The following is a 14,326-nucleotide window of genomic DNA, read 5'->3' as shown; positions in this document are numbered from 1 at the left end:
TTTTATTAAATCAAATTAAATATTATAAAATTTTATAAATTGGTTACAATAATATTCCATGAAGGCGAAGTCTACCCTATAGCTACTCAAACTTAACTTCCAATGAATTATTTTAATCTAAATTACAAAAAAAACTATGTTGCGCTAAAAACCGCATGTAGAAAAAAAAACAACACTATAACTTAGCAGTTCCATGATAGAAACTATATAAAAATACTTATAAGGTTCTTAATTATTCCTTATAAACTTCCTTACATATTTCAATTCTTGGGAATCAGCAAAAGGGCTAGTGATGGGCCAAATCAGAATTCTCTACTTATTTTTTAAAAATTTGAGACTTTAGCCAATACTTAAATTTGCTTGTTTTAAATTGTAGGACATTAGAAGGCAAAGAATTGTATAGCTTTATAACATTATATATAAAGCTTTTTTTTTTTAAATGCGGTACTGTGCTTGGGGATGATGAACTCATCCTTATTTCTGGTATTTATAGAATGTATATTTGAGTTATAATCTTTATTTTAAAAGATGAAGCAATATTGTTTTCACAATTCATGATATTATTACAAGATGTATTCGGGTGAAGGAGCCTTCTATTTGACTTACTTAGCCACTGTATTTCTTGAATTCTGTAACTTTGATATTGTGTGAGGCACAGACCATAAACAAAGTCCATGTAATTAGAGTGGGAGAGAACAAGAGACTCGGATAATTTCTTTTTTTAATTAATATTTACAATATCTCGGCTATTATATAGTTGTTTTAAAGATACATAATCTTTTTGTATTAGATTCTTAACATGCCCCTCAAAATTTAGCTCACAATCAACTAAAAGTTCTAAATTAAGCGCAGATTGACAAATTTCCAGCTTTTCTCCTTATATATTTATTTTATTAACATTTGAAAATATATTTTTATTCTTGTGACGTCCGAAAAAAATAAGCTTTGATTTAGCAGAGTTTTAGTCTCAGTTTTAGTGCATGCTCTTGTGAAATATTAGTTATATTTTGAAGATCCCTGTTTATACTATCAAATGTTAAATCTACATTAAAAATGTTAAAATGACAGAACAGCTGTGTGTCATCCGCAAATGCTTACACTTTACGAAAATGTTATGATTTGAGTACATCAACAGTATAAATGATAAAAATCAACGGTTCCAATATAACTCCATGTGGGACACCTTTGAGTATTCCAGTGAGAGCGCACCTTGCTTTCACTTGAATACTCGTTACTCGTTTCATAGAAAAAATCATGCAATTGAGTGGCAAGGCGAACCGCTCATTTAGAAAAAAAAGCAATAACAAAGACATAACCTAGAATTAAATTAGGTCTATTTATTTTTTGTTAAATAATCTAAAAATTAAATCTAAATTTAATTAATCTAACTACATTGCGAGAATCAAGGTACAATTAATAACGCATGCAAAATTATACCAAAAGACATAAAAAATTATATGGTTTAGCAAAAAATAATGTATTAGTAATATAAATATTTAAGCAGTATTATTAACCTAATAATTCTTTAAAGCTGTTGAGTAATGAGCTTTCTTTTAGATTACTAGGTAGAACATTTTAGCAATTGGCTGCGTAATAACTGAATGACCATTTAAAATATGTTTGAAATAAAAAACTTGGAATAGTGGCGAGTGCTCCTATCATGGATATCAGACCCCTCAATAAGTGTTTCGTTCAGGTTGATGATTATTAATGACCATATAAATAACAATATTTAGGTGAACTTAAATTATAAGATCAGGCGAGTAAATAATACAAAAACTCACATAGGATAAGATTAGGAAAACAGTATTACAGAATCAATCTTCATTTAATCAGGGTAGAATACAAAGATCCGTGCATCTAAAGAGTCATTAATTTCCAAGAGCTTTTTTGAATAATCATTGAAATATGTTTTTTTAAATCTTAATTTTTCTTAAAAATTACACCTATTGAGTTTGTGGCCATAACTCTGCTATTAGTAATATTAATATTAAGTAAACATGAGAGCTTAGCAGCAAATTTTCCAAAGATTAAAAGTTGTGTTTTTAGGAACATAATGCTAAGCAGTGACATGATGATATTCTCGATCAAGATGTTGAGTAATGTGGGTTTCTGTTAAATGAGGGTCGTAATATGAAAAACTGCAATAAAGCTGAAAATCATCAATCTATTGGTGCGAACACACATGTTTTAGGTAGCCAACTGTTTTAGTATCCCCTGAGGAACCCTTCACTTAATCTGAACAACCTGTGGCAGTAATCAAAAACCACTATATTTCCTATTATTATAGAGTAACCTACCCTCAAACCAAAATATATAAGCATTAAATAGATCAATTCATAAATGACAGAAGTAAATGCTGTGCTGTAATTAAGAAACAGCAATCATGTCTGGTTATCACTGGTCACTTTAGCTATAGCGGCTGTAGTGCTGCGTAGAAATATCGAAATACATTAAAAAAAATGAAAGAAGACTTATAGACCTAAAATGAGATAAATCGCAAGAATTATTTATTTTAGCGATTAGCAAGACATTTGCAATTTCACACGGTTTTGGAAATTTTCGCTAAGGGAGAGATTAATTGATAATAAAATTTAGTTGGATAAACAAAAAGGAAAAAGAAGGTAGGTAGGTAAAAGAAGGTATAAACCATTTACCAAAACCATCCGTCCCAGTAGTGTTAGCTTTAAGTTTACGATTGATTAATTCAATTCTTTTAGTACTATTATTTCAGAATGCAAAATATTCTGGTAAATTATTAAAATAATTACGTCTATATGGTTAAAGAATCACTTGAAATTTTTACTAAAGTTATCACGATTTCTTATATCACGGGAACCACTTACTGGCTTCGTAAGTTTTCAAAAACTTTTGGGATCAGTTATAAACTGATTTTTTTCATTACGAATCGCCGGCGTTACAAAATTTCTTATATCATAAAATCCGCTATATCGTATACCTTTTTTAATTTGAGTACTATTCTTTTTATATCATAACAAATGTTGCTAGCGGCCTTAAAAAATTCTTCCAACAATTTAAAAAAAAGATTCCAAATTGATTTTGTATGTACGGAGATTAGACAAGTGAATGGATGAACCTAGAAATAGGGTACACCAATTATTATAATTTTGAGGAGATTATTGTCCAATTAACCCACCTAATTGAACAAGAAAAACTATGTAATGTAAAAACAATTTTGTTTTTTTTTGCACCACATACATGGCATTCTATGCAATGAGAAGCTGTTGTTACAGAAATGTAAGTGTAATTGCAATATTTTAATTAAGATCCTGACGTCTAAGCCTGTTTAATAAAGATAATAAGATGATTGTCAAAAATTTATAGAAAATGTTATTCTTTCTCATTCTATGAAGAGACTATAAGGAAATTTATAAAACAACAATTTCACCTGCGTTATAATTTTCCAGAACTTTATACAAATAGATATCAACATTCACTAATTCACATAAATATTGATCGTCTTCATTGGGCTAAATATTATTGAAAGTTATATTGATTCTTGGTAAGTCAATTTACGTCCAAAAACAATTAAGTTAAATGCAAACAATTTCTCAACTCAAGTGCAAAATAACATGATGAAAAGCACCGACAACATAGTTTTAACCCGTCCATCAAAAGCGACCAATAGAGCACCGAAGGCTTATGATTAGACCCGGTTCCCACAACAATTTGTGGGAGTCGTCTTTAGCGGTGATTACGGCCACAGATAATTGGCCAAAGAGCACGTTTTCAGTGAAGGTGAAATATTTGCAGGACACAAGGGTTGTATTTATCTATAATTACGTGGGGAATAATACAAGAATTACGAGATCCCGAAGACAGATAGAGAGATAGAGCGGGTTATCGTGTTATACATACACGCTCTCGGAGCATCGTAGCGGTCAGTGTTTAATTATTGATTTATATTGACATTGGTATTTTTGAACTGTATGCCTATCTGAATTAATCTGTATTATCTTTCGGTGCGGACAAATCCGTGACCTTGTAAGTAAATTGGATATAGGTTGCACAACGTAACTTGAAACTATAAATGATACATTCATTAATTGTTACCATTATCTGTGCCACAGTTAATCTAGTTTTAAGTATTTATTAAATGAATTTGAATAAATATTGTAAATAGAACGCCATTGAGGGCTCAAACCATCTATACCTGTATCTGTAATGTGCAGAAAGTAGTCCAAACATCACTGCATATAGGGCTCAGTAGGTTCTAAAGGGCATAAAGCGTTTTTGAAGGGAGATTTCCCGATCTCTTTAAGGGATCGCATATTGTAGAGAGAACAGGATAATTGCAAACTAAGGCTTTTATGTAGATGTATCTAGTAGTTCTACATGCTTCATTGTCATGTCTTCACTGTTGCATGCTGGTCGTGGTCTCGTGCTTAGTTTCAATTTTTGACCAAATAACCATTAAATTGGCAATGGAAATTAAGGAAACCTATTACAAAAGTATTTTATAGTTCTATAATAGTTTATATTGTATAGTTCTTTTTCTGAGAATATATTCCTGAAAATACATTTAGGTTGGGTGGAGGCACTAAATAGTATTATATGTTACATACATGGTATAAATAGTGGTAGTATTTACAATAGTATTAAATCTTTGCTTTTCAGTTTGAATGGTTGTCAAAACGTTAAAACATATATAAAGTGCTGGTTCTTCGCTCTTTCTTCTACAATACAAATTGAGCCATTAGTATATCAGATCGACTATTAAAAGTTACTGTTTTTAACCTATGAAGATAACTATAGAGAGAAGTCCAAAAAGATTAACAATTTTTTTTATACAAAGAATTTAAAAAATGCTGAATCAAACACTAACTAATATTTTTTGGAGGAATTTGAAAACTTGAATAAAGCCTTTGGTGAAAATTGAAATAGTCGGTAACATCTGGCAGTAAAGTAAAAGACTCAAAAATATTATAAAGTATTTACAAAATCTTTAGTGATAACATGGTAGAATAAAGCAGATTTATTAGGCTAGGTAATATTGATTTACTTAAACTAAAAAACATCACGTGGTTGGACTATTTTCTAGTTTACCTATAGGAAGCTAATCATTGAATTGTTAATTAAGAATAATCGTTGATGGAATTTGTTAATCAAATATTCAATCAAGAGTTAAAGTATGAATAAAATTTTAAATCATTGAGTGTATCTAGAGCTTGAGGTTTTTCCTTTAAATAATAAATTATTAATATTGCGACTTTAATTAGTGCTGATATACAGGCACCTGACTAGATTTTCTAATCGAAAGTGTTAAAAAGTTATTTTCGTAGTTTTTGCTGCAAAACTTGAAGCACTCGAGATAAATGCCATGTATTTACCAAACTTAATGAAATACAAAAGTGGTATGACCTAATGCCAATGAAAAATTAATATAATAATATGCATTAATACAAAAATAAATGCATAAGGACTTATATTTCAACTGGCAAGATTTTTTTAACAAAATAATTTAATAATATATTCATTTATTTTTGCAATTTTTTTCTCTCCTGAAGAGCTTCTCTATTCATTGAAGGTCTTGTATATATTTGAAACCTCTGTTAAATATTTACATAAATATCCAAAGGTCCCTAAGGCGTGGTGTATATATCATCACAGCAACCGTACGTTGTGAAAACAGTTGAATATTTCACGTTTCATATAATATGTATATCCTCGTGTGCCTTGTCGCTCACGAAGACATTCATCTTTTTTACCGCGGTATATATTATTCTTCCGAGATTTAATGTCACCAGACTCGAGTTATATCTTCATGCACTTAACTCGGCTCTTTTTCTAACGGCGCTTTTTTTCCCAAAAGTCTGAACAGTTCCTTAAATCATTTTAATTATTTAGTTGTGGGTTCTAAGAAGCCTTTATAAATGATTGAATTAACTTTTGACTTTAAGTACGTTTACTGTTGTTATCACTATTCAAGATAGCAGATGACGGTAAAGATCGAAAAATTAAAAAAAAACTTTTGCTTCAAGCAAATCTGCATGTAAGCAATATCAAAAATTATTAGAAAATCCTTAAAGAAATGAATATATTTATTCTGGGAAGATGAATCATAGTTTATTAGATATTGGTGGTCCCGATGGAATAAATGATTATGTTGTACTCAACTTTATATGCAAAACAAACAATATATGGATATTTTTATAATTAGATTAACATCTACTGATGAAGTTACTTAAGTTGCCGTGTTTTTATCCATAAAATCAGAAGCTATTGGAACTAGTAGAATCAGACTTTTAATACATCTTTATTAGGCGAAATAACTAATTTCTTGACATTACTCTCATAATTTAGATCTAGTAAACAGTTGCATAGAAACTGCTATATTCCGCACTGCATGAAACAGTTTATTTCTTTTACCCGTCCCTAAAATTTCCTAGCCTTGTAAATTCAAAGATTTCAGGATGATAAGCATCCTGCTTACTATGTCCAAGAAAGTTCAAAGAGTTTTAGAAAGCCAGATACGTATATTCACTGATCATCATAATATATTGTCTCATGCACAATTTGGCATTCGTATAAGAATCATTTATGTACAACCGTCCTTCTAAATATTACTCAACTATTCGAAAGTATTCGCCAAGTGACATTCTCAATGTTGGCTATCTTAAATTATTTGGGCATTGACAATCAGGCATTGCCCGTTAACATTAGCATTGCGTTGTTTGGTAAAGAGTTACTTGTCGGATCGCACAAAATGCATAACATTAAATAGACAGCAGTCAAGTTGTCGAGCAGTTTGTAATGGTATTCCTCAAGGATCTATACTCGGCTTACTTTATACTTCTCGACTTACTTTTTTTAATTTCCTCTCATTTTTATGCTGACCATACGTAAGTTTATTCCGAAAAATATTAATGACGCGAATTTTAAGCTTTCTGAAGATTTTAATTTCCTAGAAAAAACCTCTAAACAGCATTATTTAAGTTTGAATTCTCAAAATTGCAAGCCAGAGAGCAATACGAACATAATATTAATATTGCTATTGAACAACAATAAGTGCTAAGAATCTTGGACTAATTTTGGATGTAAATTTAAAATTGCCTGAACGTGCTAATAACTGTATTAAACGGGTATTTACTAATCTCAAACTTATATATGATTAAAAAATCATCTTTTGAGTGTTGGTCTCAAAGAATTGTTATGCGATAGTTGGTCACAATATGTAAATCGTGATGTTTTGTATACTGCATGCCTTATTGAATATGATTCGAAGCAAATACAACTAATACAAAACTCGTGTGTGTGTTTGATTGGTACTATCAGAAAGTCTGATAGGGGTATAAGTGTGAAACTGAGAAAGACCTAATGGGTACATACGAAGGAAAGAAGGAGTTTGTATTGATTGATGTTAATTATAAAATTATTCCTAATAAATTGTCGAGCTACCTGTACCAGCAAATTAAGTTTAGGCACGATGCACATGATTTAGATTTACGGCATAAATGTGTGTGAATGCCTCCTCTACATTAAACTGCTCTTTTTAAAAAATCTCGAGTTTATATATTAGAACCAATAAAAGTAAAACCTTTTCTCAAATCTAAAATAGAATTACTGAATATTATTTTGGATGTATGTATTAGTTTGTAGAGTTGTCACAATATTGTATCATTATTTATTTGTTTGTTGAACTGTGCGCATTAATCATTGCAATTCGTTTCCAACCACTCACTTTTGGATTAAGACACAAAAGTTAATTTCAATTTCGCATTTAGTTTAAATATTTTATTGCTTTAATTAATGATATTATTAGTCGATAATAGCGTTAATAATAATTGGGATTGTCTGCACTTCTCTTATTTCCGATTGTCTTTTTATCCGGTATTATAGATCCCTGTACTTCTTTTCATTAAGTTTGGCTCTTACGGTGTTATTATTAGGAATAGCTAAATCAATAAGGGTTGCCTTTCTATAAATTTTATCAATTAGTATTAGGTCAGACCTATTGTTACTTACTCGTTGGTCTACAGTACAGTGCAATCCCAATACAATTGGCGTTGTGTCCAGGATTCCAGATTTTTGCATAGTTTGGTAAGTATTTTCTGATAATTTTAGTTTAATAAAGTTCTTTTTCAGATTCCTTGGGATGAGACTAACCACTGATATCACTAACGAGACAATTTCGACACGCTCAGGCTTCCAGAGTTCCCTGATTTCGCGTTTAAGAGCTTCGTATTTTTTAATTTTTTTCTTTGATTTTTGCCCCAATATTGTAACGGTTTGAGATCGATATATCAACGAGCATAGCGTCTTTTGTTACGTTTCAATAATTGTTGTCTAATCTGTTGTGTTCGACTGTATGATCTGTGATTAGTCCTTTGTTCCAATTAATTTTATCTTTTTCATTATTATTATTATTATTATTATATCTATATTATATATATATATATTATATATATATATATATTATTATTATTATTATTATTATTATTATTATTAATAAATTATCAGATGTCATCCCAAACGGTAATCGTATTTCCCCCCTGAATAAAGGGAAAACATTTACTTATCCCAGATATCAGAAGGATTATTTTTATTTACTTGAGCATACGTTAGCACTTATACACACTTATAAACACCTTTGTAACTTCCATCCTTTTCTGATATTGAAAAGGTGATATCCTGATATTTCAACCAGTCTTTTCAATAGGCAAGAGAAATTATATCGCTTCCCTTTTTTTAAAGTGAAGGTGCAGGCTTTAAACGAACCATTACACCGCACTTTTTTAAAATGGAGTTTAATAGTATTGAAAAGTATAGAATATATAGTGTGAGATAGAAGCTTCTGGGGATATTATGAAATTCAAATATCTTCTTTGCGTAAAGTGAGAAATGATAGTTGAAACGTATTTCTAATAAAACAGGGCATTGTGGTAGACAGATGATAAAATTTATCATTATCGATGAGAATTATTACTTCGAGTTTGTATACAAATAATGAGATAAGAACATTTTTATAACCATTATGTTTAATATAATTCAGTAAGATAGTAAAAGCAATTCCTTGATATAATCAACTCTTTATCTGTTATCAAGATATCGAAAGTTATCCAGGGTAGTCCTAGGTCCTAGTATCTTGTTTAAGAGATACAAAGTTCATTAGATCAATTGCTTTCGCGATTTTTTGTTTAATTTGAAAACTGTTGAATGAAAAATTATATTCCGACGCTGTTTCGTGCTTTTATCTCATGATCTATGTTTTTAATTAATATTATTTTCAAAACCATTTCTTACGTTTTCAAAAAATGAAAGTTTTAAAGTCTAATTTTTGATTTGACGTGAATAAATGAATTGACGTAACAGTGGGCTGCCAAGGCAGTTGTGCATATAGGTCTCCTGATGGACCCGTCATGCCCCACCAGGGGTTACCAGAGCCCAACGGCCTTAGAGAAACCGATAAGGCTCTCTGGTCTGAAGGACTTAAAGTCGCTCGGTACACTGAAAGTGTTACCCAAATATTTGAACCTGGCGCGCGTGAGTGCTGGGCACTCCCCGACTACATGGTCAACGGTTTTATCCTCCTCACAGCACCATCGGCATTCCGGGTTGTCCGCAATACCGATGGTATGGAGATGGCTTCTTAAGTGCCAGTGACCGGTTAAAAGACCTGTCACTAGCCGAATTTTGCGTAAAGACGCCTAAAAAGTTAGGCGTAGTAGATTTTTGGTGAGACAGGCAGAGGGCCCACCTATGTGCGCTTTGGCCTGTCTCATACCAGGGGACTCAGTCCATCTTTGGTGGATCTGCTGGACAAGTGGACATTCATTGACGCGACCGCAACGCATTTAGCGATACCAACTATGGGTTCCGGCCCCACTGATGTTCAGTTCTAAGCACTGAACGTCATCGATTTGACGTTCAGTGCTTAGAACTGAATGCTACCATATTAACTTTTTTAAAATGTGAGTTATTTATCACGATTTGACAAAATATTTTATTTTCTAAGGAATCAATAATTTTTTCTACGTTTTATTTTTCAGAAATTTTTGGAAAAATATATATTTTTATAATTTATAATATATATATTTTTTACGGTATATTATTTAGTTTAATTTTTTTTTCTCTCCAATAATTCTCAGACACCTTTTTCGCCGAACCTCTAAACCTTAGTGTTCTAAAGATGCTAAAGAGATTTCATGAGGTACAGTCTCGTACGCCATGGTAAGACCAACAAAGACTATATTTGTTACTGTATTTGACTGTATTTGTTACTGTATTGACTGGTATTTTTAATTGTTTAAGTTTTTAATGACTTAAGATAATGTTTATAGTTAAACTAGATTATCGATTCATTCTCAGATGCTAAATTGAGTTTTCGATAAATAATTCCAAGTGATTGCAGTATTTCATGAAAACCAAAATTCTTGTGACTGAAATACTTTTTTTTCTAAATTTAAAGTACTTTATTTAATAGGATATAAAAATATGTATCATTTATTTTATTAAAATTAATACAAATTATTTAAAAAATTCTTACTATAATTATATTCAAAGTAAACTAAAGATTATTTACGGACGTAAAACAAAAAATCATTTGAATGAATTGAATTGAATTTTATTTTTTTTTTATAATTTAAAAATAAGTATAATTTTCTTAAAGCACTTTTTATATAAGTATTTTGGTTTAAAATTGATTTGCTGCAATATGCATTTTTTTTAATAAACTGCTATTATTATTATTTTAATATTAACTCATACTTATCAGAATTAAAAAATTAAGGATTTCTTAAAAGTTTCTTTTATCTCGATATATACTCCAGTTTTTAAGCATTGCTTTACTACTGTCATATTAAATTTTTTTCCAATGTTTTGTAGAACTTATTTTTTTTAAGATCTCTCCTTTACATTTTTTCACGAAACATCCATCTGCAATTCTGTTCGGCATTATTATTTAATTTACCCCAATATATAATAAACCAGTTTGAAATAATACAAAATAGTGCTATGAGACTATTTATTATTTATTTTATTTATTATTTATTTTACCTTAGTTTTATTGTGTGTTTGTGTTCTAGTTTTATTAAATTTTAACTCATTTTGTATTTTAAAATTGTATTTCAACTCATGTTTTATTATTTATTTACGTTTAGCTTAAAAATTTATTTGTATGATTTTATTTTTACATTGTATGTCTTTGTTTTTCTTACCTTTTTTTATATTCCCACTCATATGTGAATGCATAATCTTAAATATGTTTATTTGGCAACAATACTCGTACCTTATACCAGCACTATTATTGTAATATTATCCTTATTTTTTGGTTTTTTTTTGGTTATTAATTTTAGTTTATTGGTTTTTATTATTATATTAAATGCCATACTATGTATTTTATTTGTATGTAGCAGATTTTCGTAAATAAAGAAAGATTATTAACAAAAATGTAAATATAAACATAACCTTTCGATCTTTTTAACTTGTTAAATCTTAATTTTTATATTAGATACAGAAGACTTATTGATAATCTTATTGAAGAATTTTTATATACATAATTACACAAGAACCAATACTGCTCTCAGATAAGTTCTCAATTTTATAAGTGGGTGCTTACGATCGTTATAAATGTCTTTTATAAATCACAGAATAACCAACTGATTTACAGCGGAAGTAACAAAAATATTTAATCGTTTTTATGACTTTATCGAGCACACTTTAAACACTAATAAGTCTCTTATAAAACGCGATTAAACCATTCTGTTGTTATACTTATTATACATCCGCTACTTCTTAATAAAACCATAAGTTCCAAGAAATGCTTATTCTAAAATCCACAAATATTTTCTAAAAGAGTAATATTTTCTTTCAAATATTTTCTTTCTTCTTTTTATTTACCTGGCCTTTAAAAACCGTTAATTTTAAATTATTTGATTTTCTTTTAACCAAAATTCTTTTCCTTTAAAAATTATTTACACTCAATTCAATTTTTTCTGTTTAAACGAGAATTTATTATCTGGTACCCTATTTTAACAACCATAATTTCGAACTGTTTGTTACATTAACTTTTCATTTAATCATTTAATCGTTCTGTAGTCACTAATTAAAAAAAATGTTTATCTATTTCTTTTAACAATTATATTTAAGCACGATTTTAAATTTCAAATGTTCTGTTATTTAAATTTATTACTCTGAGTACTTAATAATGATAATGTTCATTAAATCTAGTGATTTTCAGCTTTTTAATAACAAAAAAAAAATTCCAGTTCCAGTACCAAAATTGTAAAATTTTGACGGCTAAGTTAAATGTGAAATTATGAGGAAAATATGACCAATCATTTTTATTAGCTGGAAGCTATAAGCAAAACCCCAAAAGATATTTTTGTTTTTTTTTGTTAAATTTTATATCTAATTATTATATTATCTTTTTGCGAGCCTGCAGCTCTGATGTGTGCATTAAATGTTGACACTACAAATCAGATGCATATATATTATGTTAGTATTAAAATCAAAGGTTTTTGGCATTTACATCAAATAAAGTTAAATTACAACCTCTAAATATTGATTTTTTTTACTGTTACCTAAGAAAAGTATATATAAATGGCGAATTTTTTATTAAAAAAAAAGTTTTTATGCTAAAAACCCTACAGATTTAGGAGTATAATAAATCTTGAAACTATAAATATAAAGCTTTATGTATTTTCTTCATTCCTAAACTACTTAAAATTGAAAAAATAGGTAACGTATTTACGCAATATACATAGTTATTTTTTAAATTAATATTTCGTTTACATAGAACTAATTTTCATTTCTTTACTTCATGATCTTTCAGTCCATTTAATTTTACATTTTATAAATCGATTTAAAAAAAACGAATATTTTTGATGATTAAATAAAAAAGGGTCACTTACGCCGATTCTGCAACTAAAAACTAACTCTTCTTCAGCATCACATAACTTGACCACATTCAAAACGCCTTTTTATTAATCATTAAAAAACGGACATAATCGCTCAGTTAATAAAAAATCCACACAATGCCCTCTTCTTTAAGATTTCAAATCTCGAGGATACGCGCGGGTCGGATTAAATAAAATCAACACAATCAAGCCGTATGGGAGCTTTAGGAGGGCTTAAGCGCCGCGACATGCGGATCGAAATACTTAAAACATTGTTCTTCATCCTCTTGTATCTTCGTATTCTTCGGTCTTCGTTGGTACCGATGTTGCCAAACTGTATAGTTTTTAGTTCTTGTTTCGGATAGCTTAAGAAAAGTTTTTTTAATTGAACTCATCAGTGATTAACGCCTTGCGTTTTTTAAGATGCAGGTCAATAGAACAGTGATGCAGTTAAAAAAATGTCTGTTTGCGGAGGTTTTGACCTTAATTACGATGTCCTCAGGGCGATCTCAGTAATCCACTGTAATGAAAAAGGCCTTTTAAAAGACAACCGTAACATGTTGTGAGATTTTATTTTGTTTTCCCTCCACAAAACGACGATGTATTTATTATGCTATTTATACATGAAGAAAGTCTGATGAGGATGGTAAAAGGATACTGATATTTTGGAAGTGCTTAATTTACTTGACAAGGAGCAAGAGCAGATATGATTAGCTGATAAGTAGATTGTTGTTGAAATATTGAAAGTTAATGAAGTAGGATTTAGCTGTATTTCAGAAGAAAGAGAAACCAGTAACGTGACCAGATCCTTGGGCGCTAAAAAAATTTTAAGTTACACAAGTTATTTTGCCAGCTAGTAGTAGTAGTAGTAGTAAAGGTGGGGGAGCTAGAGCTCGGCAAGTAGGCCTGAGCAGTCCCTTTTCGCCAACCCCAGAATCACCCACCCCTACGCCTCCACTCTCAATGCGCGGTCTTCACTGAGTCGGTCCATCCTTTTAATAAAAGCTTGCACGTTATCCCAGTCCAGATCTTTAAGATCTTCCCGCTGGAAAGTCGTTGCTCCGAAAATTGTCGACTCCGCCTATAAGAGATACCTAGTATGTGGTATGAAGTTTCCGCCCCTGTACCGCAATTCGGACAGAGTGGGCTTTCTCTTATACCAAGAAGGTGTAGATGCCTGTTAAGACTATTGTGCCCGGTCAGGATTCCCACCAAGTCTTTGATACTTTGTCGGGTCTTTGTTAGCAGTCGCCTTGCTTTAGAGCCGTCATGGTCTGGTATCATTTCCTTGGCCTGTCTACATCCTTCTGTCCTTCTCCAATTCTTCCTTGTTTTTTCCCTGGCCCAATTATTAAGTGCCTGGGAGATTTGTTTTTTGCTAAGGCCGAGACAAGGTTCGGGGCCTACGAAGGGGTTAACGGAACCTTGTCTTGCCAGTTCGTCGGCCCGCTCATTGCCGTCAACACCTT

General features: G+C 30.5%; 1 protein-coding gene across 1 annotated transcript in view; it reads right to left on the bottom strand.

Moving 5' to 3' along the window:
- Positions 1-13,067, bottom strand: part of LOC126743315 (myosin-VIIa) — a 65,930-nt gene extending 52,863 nt beyond the window's left edge. The window contains exon 1 of the mRNA XM_050450345.1: positions 12,873-13,067. The gene's annotated coding sequence lies outside the window, so the exon portion shown is untranslated. The remainder of the gene's footprint in view (positions 1-12,872) is intronic.
- Positions 13,068-14,326: the final 1,259 nt, after the last annotated feature.

This window comes from Anthonomus grandis, chromosome 12 (assembly GCF_022605725.1).
Source record: "Anthonomus grandis grandis chromosome 12, icAntGran1.3, whole genome shotgun sequence".
In the NCBI taxonomy this organism is placed as follows: Eukaryota; Metazoa; Arthropoda; class Insecta; order Coleoptera; family Curculionidae; genus Anthonomus; species Anthonomus grandis.
The sequence above is the reverse complement of the archived record's forward strand: the minus strand, read 5'-3'. Positions and strand labels throughout refer to the sequence as shown.